Consider the following 12,296-nt stretch of genomic DNA (forward strand, 5'->3'; position numbering starts at 1 on the left):
TCATTTTTGCGGAAGTTCATCATGAATAGATAATAATTTATTTATTTTGCTATCATCCGCGAAAAGCCGACGAATCCATGCAACAACGTCACCCAGGTCCGACAAAATACTCTCTACGTACGTTTCACCCCGAAACCGAAGCATCCTCAGGAGATGTTGATTCTACTACGTGCAATTGCACGTTTTAGAATCAACGTAACGTATTTTGTCGGTTTTCAAAACGGAGGAGGTTGTTAAGGTTGTTGGCGTTTTTTTTAGATAGTAAATTAAAATAAATGAAAACATGAAAATTAGAATTAAACATTTATAGTTAAATACAATTTTCCTTAGTAGGCAAGGTGCCGCTGGCGATCTAACATTAGGCCTTTGGTATAAATACGCACTAGTGGGTCCCCTGAAGCACGGTTCAGTACCACTATATCAATCACGGTGCGTTATATATATATATATATTTTTAATTACTACTGAAACTTATTCAAAGTCTGTTCAGATATTTGTAAATCAGGATCTAAAGACATTTGTCAGTCCTGCATTAACAAGGTGGAATAACCACACAAAAAGTCTTATATTTTTCAGCGATTCACGTTATTGTCACTACTTTATATACCGAGAAAACAAAGGTTTCACGTGTATTACTGTGCCCTGAATTCAGCAGGAGCAGTTTGATTAATAAAAAAACACGAAACTTCGGGTACCAATGTGTGAATCACAAATTGTACTTAAAATACAATTTGTTCACACGCGTTCCCTTGAGACTATATGATAAAACTATGACACTCACAAATAAAGTGGCTATCTAGTGGTAAATGAATTTTCAAAATCGGTTCAGCAGATCCAGATATTACTCCCTACAATACCACAAACTTTCTAATAGTATTAATAAGCACCATTTAAAATCGATGTTAATTCATATTTACGCAATTTGTTGGGGTGAATTTGCTTTTTTAAAGGAAACGCATGGCGCAAATGCGAGCTCCCAGTCAATCGCATTGTGGTGAGCGTGCGCTCCATGAGGCAGGGTGGTGAGCGCCGCGTGGTATCGATCGTACCTGGTGGTCGCAGGGCGCGGTGGCGGGGCGAGTCGGGCGCTGTCGTATGCGGCGGGCGGGCTCCGTCATCTGTGGAGGGCGGTCATGGGCTCTCGGCGCGGGCGGCGCGTGCGGGAGCTCGCACGGCGGGCCGGGCACTGCCCGAGAGCCCGCCGCGAGCCGAGCTATCGATCGCTGCGCGCGCAGCCGCCGCCCTCCGACATGAATGGTCCCTGGAGCGGCTCACGTGCTGCCGAGCTGTTAGCTAGCTCTTAGCGAGACTCTGCCGACTCTGTTTGCTTCACTTGCTCTTGCCACTTGACTTATTCATCAAACGTCATGACTATAGCAGAAGTTCTCATGTGTTTTAGACACTTTACAGGTGTAAAAAGCTCTAAAAACACACAATCTAGATCTTATACCTCAACAGCTGCATATGTTGAACTGAAACTTGCTGTTATTCAGTATTCATTGTATCTAGCTCAAAATAAATACGCTCAGACAAAATATTACTTTTGTGTGAGTAGTTATATAGCTACGTAAGTAGTATGTGGTCCGTCTCTAGTGTATCCTCAAAAGTAAAAACATGACGTGACTTACACTTGCAACTTTAATGGAGTCGTACGTATGCGATGCGACCAAAATACCTGCAACTTACAATAAATTCATAGCTTTCGTATCGATAGAGGAGAATACATTAACGTATTCCGGCTGCGGACAGCGAAAAATATATTATTTCGCATGCATGCACTCTGAACATATTTCTAATTTATATAATGTATCTACTTGCTTATTGCTCAGCTAACTCTTTCATAAAATCCGCATCATATATAATTTATTTTAATACCAGCTGCGGAATCACTGATTCATATTTAGTTTCATATACTTATTTAATAATTACCAGCCTATTTTTACGGCCCCCTAATAGGCCAGGCCTTATCTTTATAGTAGCCTAAACTTACCACCCGCAGGTTGGCGGGCTTAGGATCATCGTCATTAACAGCCGATAGACTTCCACTGCTGGATACGGGCCTCTTGCTTGGACTTCTAAATGCAACGGTCTCGAGCCGCCAGCATCCAGATTGCATGCAACTTGCTTTATGTCATCGGCCCCTCTAGTGGGGGGTCGATCAACACTGCGCATTCCGGTGCTGAGTCGCCATTCCAGCACCTTGGGATCCCAACGTCTATCGGCTCTTTGAATTATGTGCCCTGCCCATTACCACTTCAGCTTCGCGACTCGTTGAGCTATGTCAGTGACTTTGGTTCTTCTGCGGATCTTCTCATTTTTAATTCGATCACGCAGAGAAACTCCAAACATAGAGCTCCATCTCACGCTGAGTGACTTTGAGCCTTCTTTTGTGACACAGTTGCGACCACGTATTGGATCCGTAAGTGATCACTGGCAACACGCACTGTTCGAAAACTTTCGTCTTCAGGCACTTAGGTAAAGATGACGCAGAGTTTCCCGAACGCTGCAGAAGCTGGATTCGACGGTTCACCTTTTAGGGTTATATGTGGATAATATATAATGTTGTACTGTTAAACTCTTTAACGACTACTATCAGATGTTAATAATAATGTCTGGGATCGGCAGGTTTACTTGCTCTCCAAGGAACGTGGGTGTAACGCTAAAAACTGAATTCCACGAGACTTCGTCCGCGTTTAGTTTTTCACAAATCCCTCAGGAACCATGGATTTTTCTGGGATAAAAGTAGCCTATGTATTAATCCAGACTAAAATCTATTTCCATTTCAAATTTCAGCCAAATCACTTCAATAGTAGCGGCGTTAAAGACAAACAAACATACAACATTGCAAACAAACATACATCCATACAAACTTTCGCGTTTATACTATTAGTAGGATATGCAGTAGGCATTTCAGATTCAGTACAAATAGAGGACATTGAAATAAACGACGCGGCTTAGTCGTTTCAGGATTCAGCGGTCGTCCCGAAACGAACTGGCTTAAAGCTTAACGGCCAGAGGTCGAGCATTGATCACAATCGACCTAAAATGACGTTTAGCCTGTCGGAGATACGACCAAAACTAATTTAGAATTGAAACTCGCATTGCAAACAAGCGGTTGCCCGCACTTCGTTTGCGTATAATTTCTGAATTCCCGTTAGGATGAAAATCCGTTCCCTATCCCTAGATAGGGAATAGGTAGGTATCTTATTAATAGAGACCAAATAGGGGACGATGTCGGTAAGGGCCAGGAACCGTACAAGATGGAGGAGCATAGAAAAATATCGGGATATTACAAGCCATTGCCATGGTGATTCTGATCCTCAGTCATGAGAGTTAGCTACTCTATGTACCTTCTAACTACGATGTCTTGCCTGACATTGGTTCGAGTATTTTTGTTTTATTAAATATTGGGGTTTTATGTTCTGATATGCAAAAATTACTTGGTCAAAAAGCAAAAATAAATTACAATAGAACACGCTTACATTGCAAGCTTCCGAATTGTATTCTATTGTAAATGTAAGTCATATAGAAGAACTACAGAAAAACAAATTAATTCAAATGAGTGGTTTTTTGTACCTCCCATGAGAAGATTGCTAGAAGCAGAAACATAATTAAAATATGTTTTTTTTTTGTTGTGATCTATTTTTAAAAAAACATTGTTATTTATATTATTATTTTTTAAATTAATTATTGAAAAAGAATAATCAATTTTCAACAAAATTTAATGCACTTGGAAATCACAAGCCAGCGCCGAAGGAAAATCCAAAGGTTATATTTATTCAATAAATTCCATAAATTAATTGCCTATAAAAGCGTTTATTAAAGTTTTATCAATAAAAATATACACCTAAATAAGTAAATACAATAATATAAGTATATGAGGTAGGTAATATAATTTCCGGCTTCTGCTTGCCAATTTTTATACTTAGGTACTCCGAAATGGTTTTTATGAAAATAAAAGTATTGGCATTTCGTGATCAGAATACTTAACGATAATACGAGAGGAGTATGACATACAACTTTTCATCTCACCACAGCGAGGAAAAGCCTGCAATGAAGATAATATACCATTTCGAGGTATATATAGGTACGTCTGTAGGTGTAAACTCATCTAGTATTAGAGGTAAAGTTTATAAGTTTGTGTGTTTTTGAAATTTGTGAAGTTACTCGTATAGGGGGTGGTATACTCTGAATCTTTTGAACTTATTTTGAAAATTTCTCTAGTAATAGAAAGCTAAGTTATTTTTATATTCCCGTAATCTTATTTGTCCGAAATTCCTCAGTGCCTGAAGACAAAAGTCTTCGAACAGTGCGTGTTGCCAGTGTTGACATATGGTTCCGAGACTTGGTCGCTAACTATGGGCCTCATAAGAAGGATCAGAGTCACACAACGGGCGGTGGAACGAGCTATGCTCGGAGTATCTCTGCGTGATCGAATCAGAAACGAGGAGATCCGCAGAAGAACCAAAGTCACCGACATAGCTCAACGAGTCGCGAAGCTGAAGAGGCAATCGGCGGGGCACATAGTTCGAAGAGCCGATGGACGTTGGGGTCCCAAGGTGCTGGAATGGCGACCCCGCACCACAAAGCGCAGTGTTGGTAGACCCCCCACCAGGTGGACTGACGACATCAAGCGAGTCGCAGGGATTCGCTGGATGCAGGCGGCTCAGTACCGTGATGTATGGATGTCCCTACAAAAGGCCTAAAAGGCCTATCTCCTGCAGTGGATGTCTATCGGCTGATATGATGATGATGATGAATCCCATGAAAACGGGAACTAAGGTGGTGAAACCGCTTCGCGTCGGCTTGTATTTCATAACTTCCTTCAAGTTTTCAATACCAAAACAATATTATGTTAGGAATAAAAACAAACTGGTTCTTTTTGCATGTTCTGACCCAACATTAACTAATTTAAATTTTTTAGAATAAAACTTGGAAAACTTGTGAAAATCTCTGACAAACTTAAAGACAATTTTCAACGTTAACGTTTTCCTAAGTCCCTCGTTAATTCATTTGTTGTTTACGAAGGTGCCCGTAATCGTTCTGAGAGATGATAAAGGAATTTGAACATTGTAATTTGTACGATTTAAATTCCGTAGCGCGGTCAGAGTTTAAAAGTAACTTGAATACGGATCCTATTACTCTTTTGTACGGCGTGCAAGTTTAAAGTAGAGAATTCAGAAGAGCTATCGATAAAGTTGCGGCTGTCCCGGCCAAAGGGGATTACCAGGCCTTCCGCACTGTCGGCTCCCGGGAATATTGTACCATAACTTGATTATCGAAGCTTCTCTGCTATCAAAGCGTCTTCATACTGATGTTATTATTAGAGTTAATAGTCTGAACTTAACATATGATATTCTAGCGGACGCTCGCGACTTCGTCCGCGTGGAATTTAGTTTTTCACAAATCCCTCGGGAACCATGGATTATTCCGGGATAAAAAGTAGTCTATGTGTTAATTATATCTTAATACCAAATTTCAGCTAATTCGGCTCAGTAATTGAGGCGTGAAATAGTAACAAACATTCATATCATCAAAAACATCAGTTTTCACAAATCTCGGGAAACCATAGATTTTTTTCGGGGAAAAGTAGCCTATGTGTTAATCCAGAGTAAAATCTATTTCCATTGCAAATTTCATCTAAATCGCTTCAGTAGTAGCGGCGTTATAGAGTAACAAACATCCAAACATCCATAAAAACTTTCGCGTTTATAATATTAGTAGGATTTTGATTAAAAGCCACAATAGCTCTATTACTTAGAAGATGGACTCAAATCAAAGAGATACGAGTAGGTTTCGATCCATTTCCGGTGGACTATTGTCTGTAACAGTTTGATCGACTCAGGCTCCGTAAAAAACCATTTTATATACGATGTTCATTAATTCAAAACAAACAAAAGCTACGTAAAATAAAAGACTAAAAATAGAGACTAGCTTTGTCTCTCTTTTTAGTCTTTTAGGCTAGCTTTTAGGTGGACTATTGTCTGTAACAGTTTGATCGACTCAGGCTCCGTAAAAAAACATTTTATATACGATGTTCATTAGTTCAAAACAAACAAAAGCTACGTAAAATAAAAGACTAAAAAGAGAGACTAGCTTTTATCTGGGTATAAGGTCAGAGCTTTCAATATTGAAATCAAAATGCATTTCACTATAGTCGCGCTAACATTACAATGTTGTGTTGTGCATATATTCTATGAAGGCTTACAGTTTCTATGCAACAAAGTTTTACAATATCACTAGCATGACAAAAGAGTGAGCATATAATATGTTATATGTATATGAAAGTTCAACTTTGGATATTTCTAAGCCTACGTTATTTTCATACTTTATAATTAATTTTTGGATCTACAATTTTTATATATTTTTATTGTGAATAATTTTTAAATATGTATATACATAAGTACTATTGTGAAATATTGGTACAAATTTGCACGCTGATTTAATCAGTAAATTGTGTTGGAAATTATACTATTATTGTTAGAAGTTTTGTAACCCACAATTTAGCAAATAAATTATTATTAATATACGAATTTTAGTAAGTAGTATTAGAATTTAAACGGGAAGCTCTTCGGAAGTTCTCGTATTTCTGTCACCAAACTAACACTGTATTCCAGACTCCAGCGCGAAAGCCGGTAAAATTCCTCATAAAAAAGCCTGAATAGATTTAGTCCAGTGTTTATCATAATATGCGGATTTGGATCACGAGGTCTTGCATCCGAGCTCTGGGAAATATTGAACTTTCAACCCCTATTTCAATACTTTAGGGGTTGAATTTTAAAAATTCTTGAGGCCAGTTGACTTACAATCCTCCATACAAACTTTCAACCCCTATTTCTTCTATTTTTATTTTTTACTCCAAGGTCCAAGGTATTTGCCATTATACCAAAATTCATCTTGATCGGTTTTGCATTTTAGCCGTGAAAAAGTAACAGACAAACCGACAGACAGACAGACTTACTTTCGCATTTATAATATTAGCATAGACTAGTATAGATAGGTATACCTAAGTCGTCGTCGTTATCAACCCATATTCGGCTCACTGCCGAGCTCGAGTCTCCTCTCAGAATGAGAGAGGTTAAGCCTATAGTAGTCCATAAAGCTGGCCCAATGCGGATTGGCAGACTTCACACACGCAGAGAAATAAGAAAATTCTCTGGTATGCAAGTTTGTTTACGATGTTTTCCTTTACCGTTTGAGACACGATATTTTAATACTTAAAATGCACACAACTGAAAAGTAAGTACCTAAGTACGTTATTGTAATGTAAAACTGAGTGATGTTTATATAGAAAAATATAATAACCACATTTTTATAAAATTGCATTCAAAGACGAGATTCCAATAACTCTGTGCAAGCATCTTAGGGTATATTATTAAAAATTCTCATTGTTGTATATTTTCGAATATTTCCACGCAAAAATGCTGGGCGCTCCCTATTATTCTTTGTTATTGGAAATTCCTTTAAATATTTGAATAATTATTATTATGAGATGAATCAAAAGCGGGAGTAAATATTTGAGACAAACTCTGATTTGAAAGAAAGAAAGAAAGAAAGAAAATTTTTTTATTTGGACACACACACACATAATACACAAAAGACAACAAATACCTAAAACAAAAGACAGAAATTTTAAAAATATAGTAAACTAATAATTTAAAGATATTAAACTAATGATTAAATTAAATCCAAAAAAAAAAAAAATGATGTGTGTGGTACCAAAATGGTCTCCACTCAGCATGTGCTACGCTAGTGATAGATGCACCAGCGCAGCGCTGGTCTTCCGTGGAACCATGTGGTGACGCGGGCGGAAACAACAAGAAGAAGATTTCGTAGAGTTCGGGATCTAGCTTCTCTGAATTTGAATTGGATAAAACATAATCATTAAATTCTAATAAGATGATTTATAATGATTTGATTTGTACCTTTTTTTATAATTTAATTTTTTTTTATAAATATTTATAATAAATTACTATGATTACTAGCGGGAGCCCGTGTCTTCGTCCTCGTGGAATTTAGATTTTCACAAACCCCTCGGGAATCATAGATTTTTCCGGGATAATTATATGATCTTAATTTTTGTCTGAGGTATTGTTATGACAAAACTTATCGTTTTGCTGAAAATCGCGAAAAACTCATTTTTTTGACCTTTGACTTTGAATAAAATTTTTTCCTTACAGGGGAAAGATGGGGAACTTTCAGATTTTATTTTTAATGATATTTTAAACAATCTTACCAATATTCAGCTTGGTGGGAATTTAGGTAACTTCGAATGTCTAAATTGACCGGACTAGAATGAGGGCTGAAAAAATGGCGGTCGAGAATATACCTACTAAGCTCATTGTGCAAAAGGATTCTATGGCCTAAATAGTTTGGGAACGCCTAATGAAGATGTATCGATAGTGATGTCGTTAATGGCTACAAAACAATAAAACGTGTCGAGATGACATTCGTCGTCGATCAGTGATCATTCACTTTAGTTACAGGTGCCTCGTCGTGTTTCATTCGCTCCACTTGAGCGCGTGCCACGAACGTTTTTCATCGCATTTCTAGGATATTCGGTTCGGTTATAAGCTGGGAGTATGGCGGCGGAATGCAATTTCAAATTCCTCAAATCTCCAAGAGAATTAAGGACTGAGTCCTCAAGATTAGGAGGTCGGTATACTTCATTTTAACACATACATAGACAAAAAATGCTCGTTTAAATATATTAGAGTAGCGGATGCACGGAATTTCATCCGCGATCATTTTTCATTGTGTTCATTTTTTAGAATATAAAATAACTAGTGGGCGCCCACGACTTCGTCTGCGTGGAAAATTAGTTTCTCACAAATCCTTCGTGAACCATGGATTTTTCCCGGATGAAAAGTATTATATGTGTTAATCTAGAATAAAATCTATTTCCGTTCCAAATATCAGTCAAATCGGTTCAGTAGTTGCGGCGTTAAAGACTAACTAACAAACAAACATCCATACAAACTTTCGCATTTATAATATTAGTAGGATTATCTTCTCCTCAAAAGATAAATACCATTTGGGACTTTTGGTAGATCTATAAAAGAGGAATAAAACGATTTAAATTATGCATGTTTTTATTATAATCTCTAAATCTAAGAGATTAGGCAGACTTTTCGATGAAAGATAAGAAAAATGATCATGACTTTTTCCGACGCTTTCCGTCATATTCCAATCTTAAATTAAATAGAAAACACGCATGAAAATCCGTTCAGTCTGAGATTATCGAGAACACACAGACTGATTGGACGTGCATGATCCAGACCGGACTCGAACCCACACTTCTGGTATCGGAGGCAGAGGTCATATTCACTGGGCTATTACGGCTATATTACACGTATGTAATAGTAGCAATGAATTTCACTGCTTCAAAGTGTATCATTATCACGTTTCCTCTTAAATTGCCATAAGAGTACATTTCCATTTCCTTATTAAGTAGGTAGGTAAATAAGGGTGCCTGATACATCCCTAGTTCGAGTGAGGGGCGGACAGGAGAGTTGTCGCATAGCCTGTCGGTGACACGACACACTCGCTGATATATCGTGTGAAACAGCTGACAAACCCAGAGTCTATGAATTGTATATACAATTGATCACAGTTATTACTAATTTATCCCAACGATGTGATACTAGCTGACGCCGCGCGGTTTTATCTGCGTGGTTCCCGTTCCGGTAGGAATACGGGGATAATATATAGCCTATAGCCTTCCTCAATAAATGGGCTATCTAACACTGAAATAATTTATTAAATTGGACCAGTAGTTCCTGAGATTAGCGCGTTCAATCAAACAAATAAACAAACTCTTCAGCTTAATATATTAGTATAGATATAGATTATATTTCTTTCTTCAAAGACATTTTCAGTAGCGCCTACAAGGTGGAAAGTTGGTGAATGGACGAAAATCGGTACCTAAACCATTTTATGTATTTTAGACGTCATATACACAGTAAAAAGTACATAAGTAGGGAGATAACTAGATCCAGTCTTTAATAATCATTTTGGGATGGGATACTAATTCATCAAGCCAACAGAAATTAAAATGTAGCTTCCACTCTATAAAGAAAGTGCCTTTACACCCCTTATTATCAGCTAGCAGACGCCCTCGTAGTTCCCGTTCCCGTGAGAATGCATGAATAATACACATCCTATATACTCGCAAATAACCTGGCTTTAAAAATCAATTCAGTGAATTCAGAGATTACTCCTTAAAACCTCACAAACTTAACCTCTACCTTATCTTAATATAATAAATTCACGAAATCTTGAAATCATCGCGAAATCTCGAAATCATCACTAAATCTCGAAATTTTGCAGATAAGTAGTTTATAGTTAGTATAGACATCCGCTAAAAACGTATTTTGCGACAGGGCGGGATTAAAGAGTTCTAAGGGCGGACGAAGTCATGGGCGTTCGCTGGTAGGTACAGATAACCGCCTAGTTTTTAATTACGATGAAAAAATAACATAGTCAGTACGAGTATTTCAAAGTTAATCACACGGTAAAATCGGAGGAACTTGGGAAAGCCGCACAATTTCCGCCGATGCTCAGTTCGGTTCAAACGTGATATTTCCTGTATTAATTTGCGATACGGAGACGCTCGCGCTATTAGATCCGCTCCAATGGTTCAGCTTCACGGATGTACAGAGAGCTCTATAGACTAAGTACTAAAACTTATTAAACGATCGAGTACTTTTATCAAACGACTTAAAAAGTGGAGGTTTTATGTACGACTGCATGTATTTTTAAGTTTAAGTGTCGTTTGTTGAGATTTTAAAATCACTTTGACGTGACAACGTCTTATAATTCGTGCAAGCCGGCTGCATTCTCGAAAAAGATGATTAGATGACGTCATGCTCCCTCACTTTAGGGTTGCCAACTTTTTTTACAAGTTATAAAATATATTCTAGTCTATGAAGATTATTAAACAGTATTTTAGAAAAACGAACATTTTCTTTTGAACAATGCAACCATTCCATCAGTATTTTCTTATGACGTTGTCACGTTCAACTATCGTCAGTAAACCGACTTTACAGACAACCGATTTTTTTTATAAGCTATCATAGGTACGCCCCACAGTTTCATCCGGGTGGGAATACCGGGATAAAATATAGTCTTTGTTACCTGGTGATGATGTACCTTTACTTATGGAGAAAGAATTTTAAAAAATGTTCATGTAGAGTGGTATCTTAAGATACAAAAATTAAAATTTGACCAGTTTTTAATATTAATTTCACTAGCTGACCCGTTGAACTTCAAACTAGTTTAGTACCTAGTTGAACGTAATTGATTTTAAAAAATAATAACCAGCTAAATCTCTTTATAACCTTCTTAAAGAAGCCTCTCTAGAAGTGCAGCTAGTTCTATATTAGAACAAGTATCCAAAGCTGCTCTAATAGGTTCTTACCAAATTTGGCTAGGGAGGGAGAACAACACGAGCAGAAAACGGGGAGTTGATCCATCGGAAAGGAATTCCTTAACCCTACATCCTGTAGTCACTAGTTCAGGACTCTGCTCGGAGTTTTTCTCTTTACCACGCAATGGACCCGGCACCCGCACGGTGAATCCATGGAATGCTAAGATATTCGTCTCTACCTAAAGACAATTTTAAATTGTGGCATGTGACCTCGATCATCATCTGCTATAAGTTTCTGAGAATTTGAGCACTCCGCAGACCATTCGATGCTCAGGTTAGCAATTTGCATGACTTGCATGTAGAGATTTCGATTCCGGACCATTTTTCCAATCCCGGGATTTTCTAATATTATCTACGTATACGACGCCCGTGACTTCGTCCGCCCTTAGACTTCCTTAATCCAGCACTACCCCAAAATGCGTTCTTTACGATTTCCCAGTCACCATAAGTCTAACTTCATAGTTACTATAATTCACATTGGTATGCGCGGTGGATTTACAAGACGAAGGCTGATTGAGGTTTTCTTAATTAATCCAGTCTGCCTAGCCTAGTTGGAGGCTTCGGCCGTGGCTAGATACCATCTTACCGGCAAAGACGTACCGCCAAGCGATTTAGCGTTCCGTGTCGTGTAGAAACCGAAAGGCGATTATCATCCTAGCACTAACAAGTTAGTCCCCTTCCATCGTATATTGCATCATCACTTACCATCAGGTGAGATTGTAGTCAATAGCTAACTTGTAAAGAATTGAAGAGGAAGGTCTGGTTACTACAGTCAGTCTTTCTTTACGGTTATTATTGGTACAACGAACGATATGCTGCGTCAGTATGTTTAATTGGGATAAATGAAGTTCCTGTGTTGCAATATTTC

The 12,296-nt window shown here is 37.9% G+C and overlaps 1 protein-coding gene across 2 annotated transcripts in view; it reads right to left on the bottom strand.

The window, feature by feature from the left end:
* LOC112043935 (protein turtle) overlaps window positions 1-12,296 on the bottom strand; it is a 101,391-nt gene that overhangs the window by 33,894 nt on the left and 55,201 nt on the right. Inside the window, exon 1 of one of the 2 annotated variants that reach the window (XM_052883352.1) lies at window positions 1,050-1,181. The exons of the other annotated variant lie outside the window; for it this stretch is intronic. The gene's annotated coding sequence lies outside the window, so the exon portion shown is untranslated. Of the gene's footprint in view, window positions 1-1,049; window positions 1,182-12,296 lie in introns of those variants that run through there. 2 annotated transcript variants of the gene reach the window in all.

Source organism: Bicyclus anynana, chromosome 9 (assembly GCF_947172395.1).
Source record: "Bicyclus anynana chromosome 9, ilBicAnyn1.1, whole genome shotgun sequence".
Classification (NCBI taxonomy): Eukaryota; Metazoa; Arthropoda; class Insecta; order Lepidoptera; family Nymphalidae; genus Bicyclus; species Bicyclus anynana.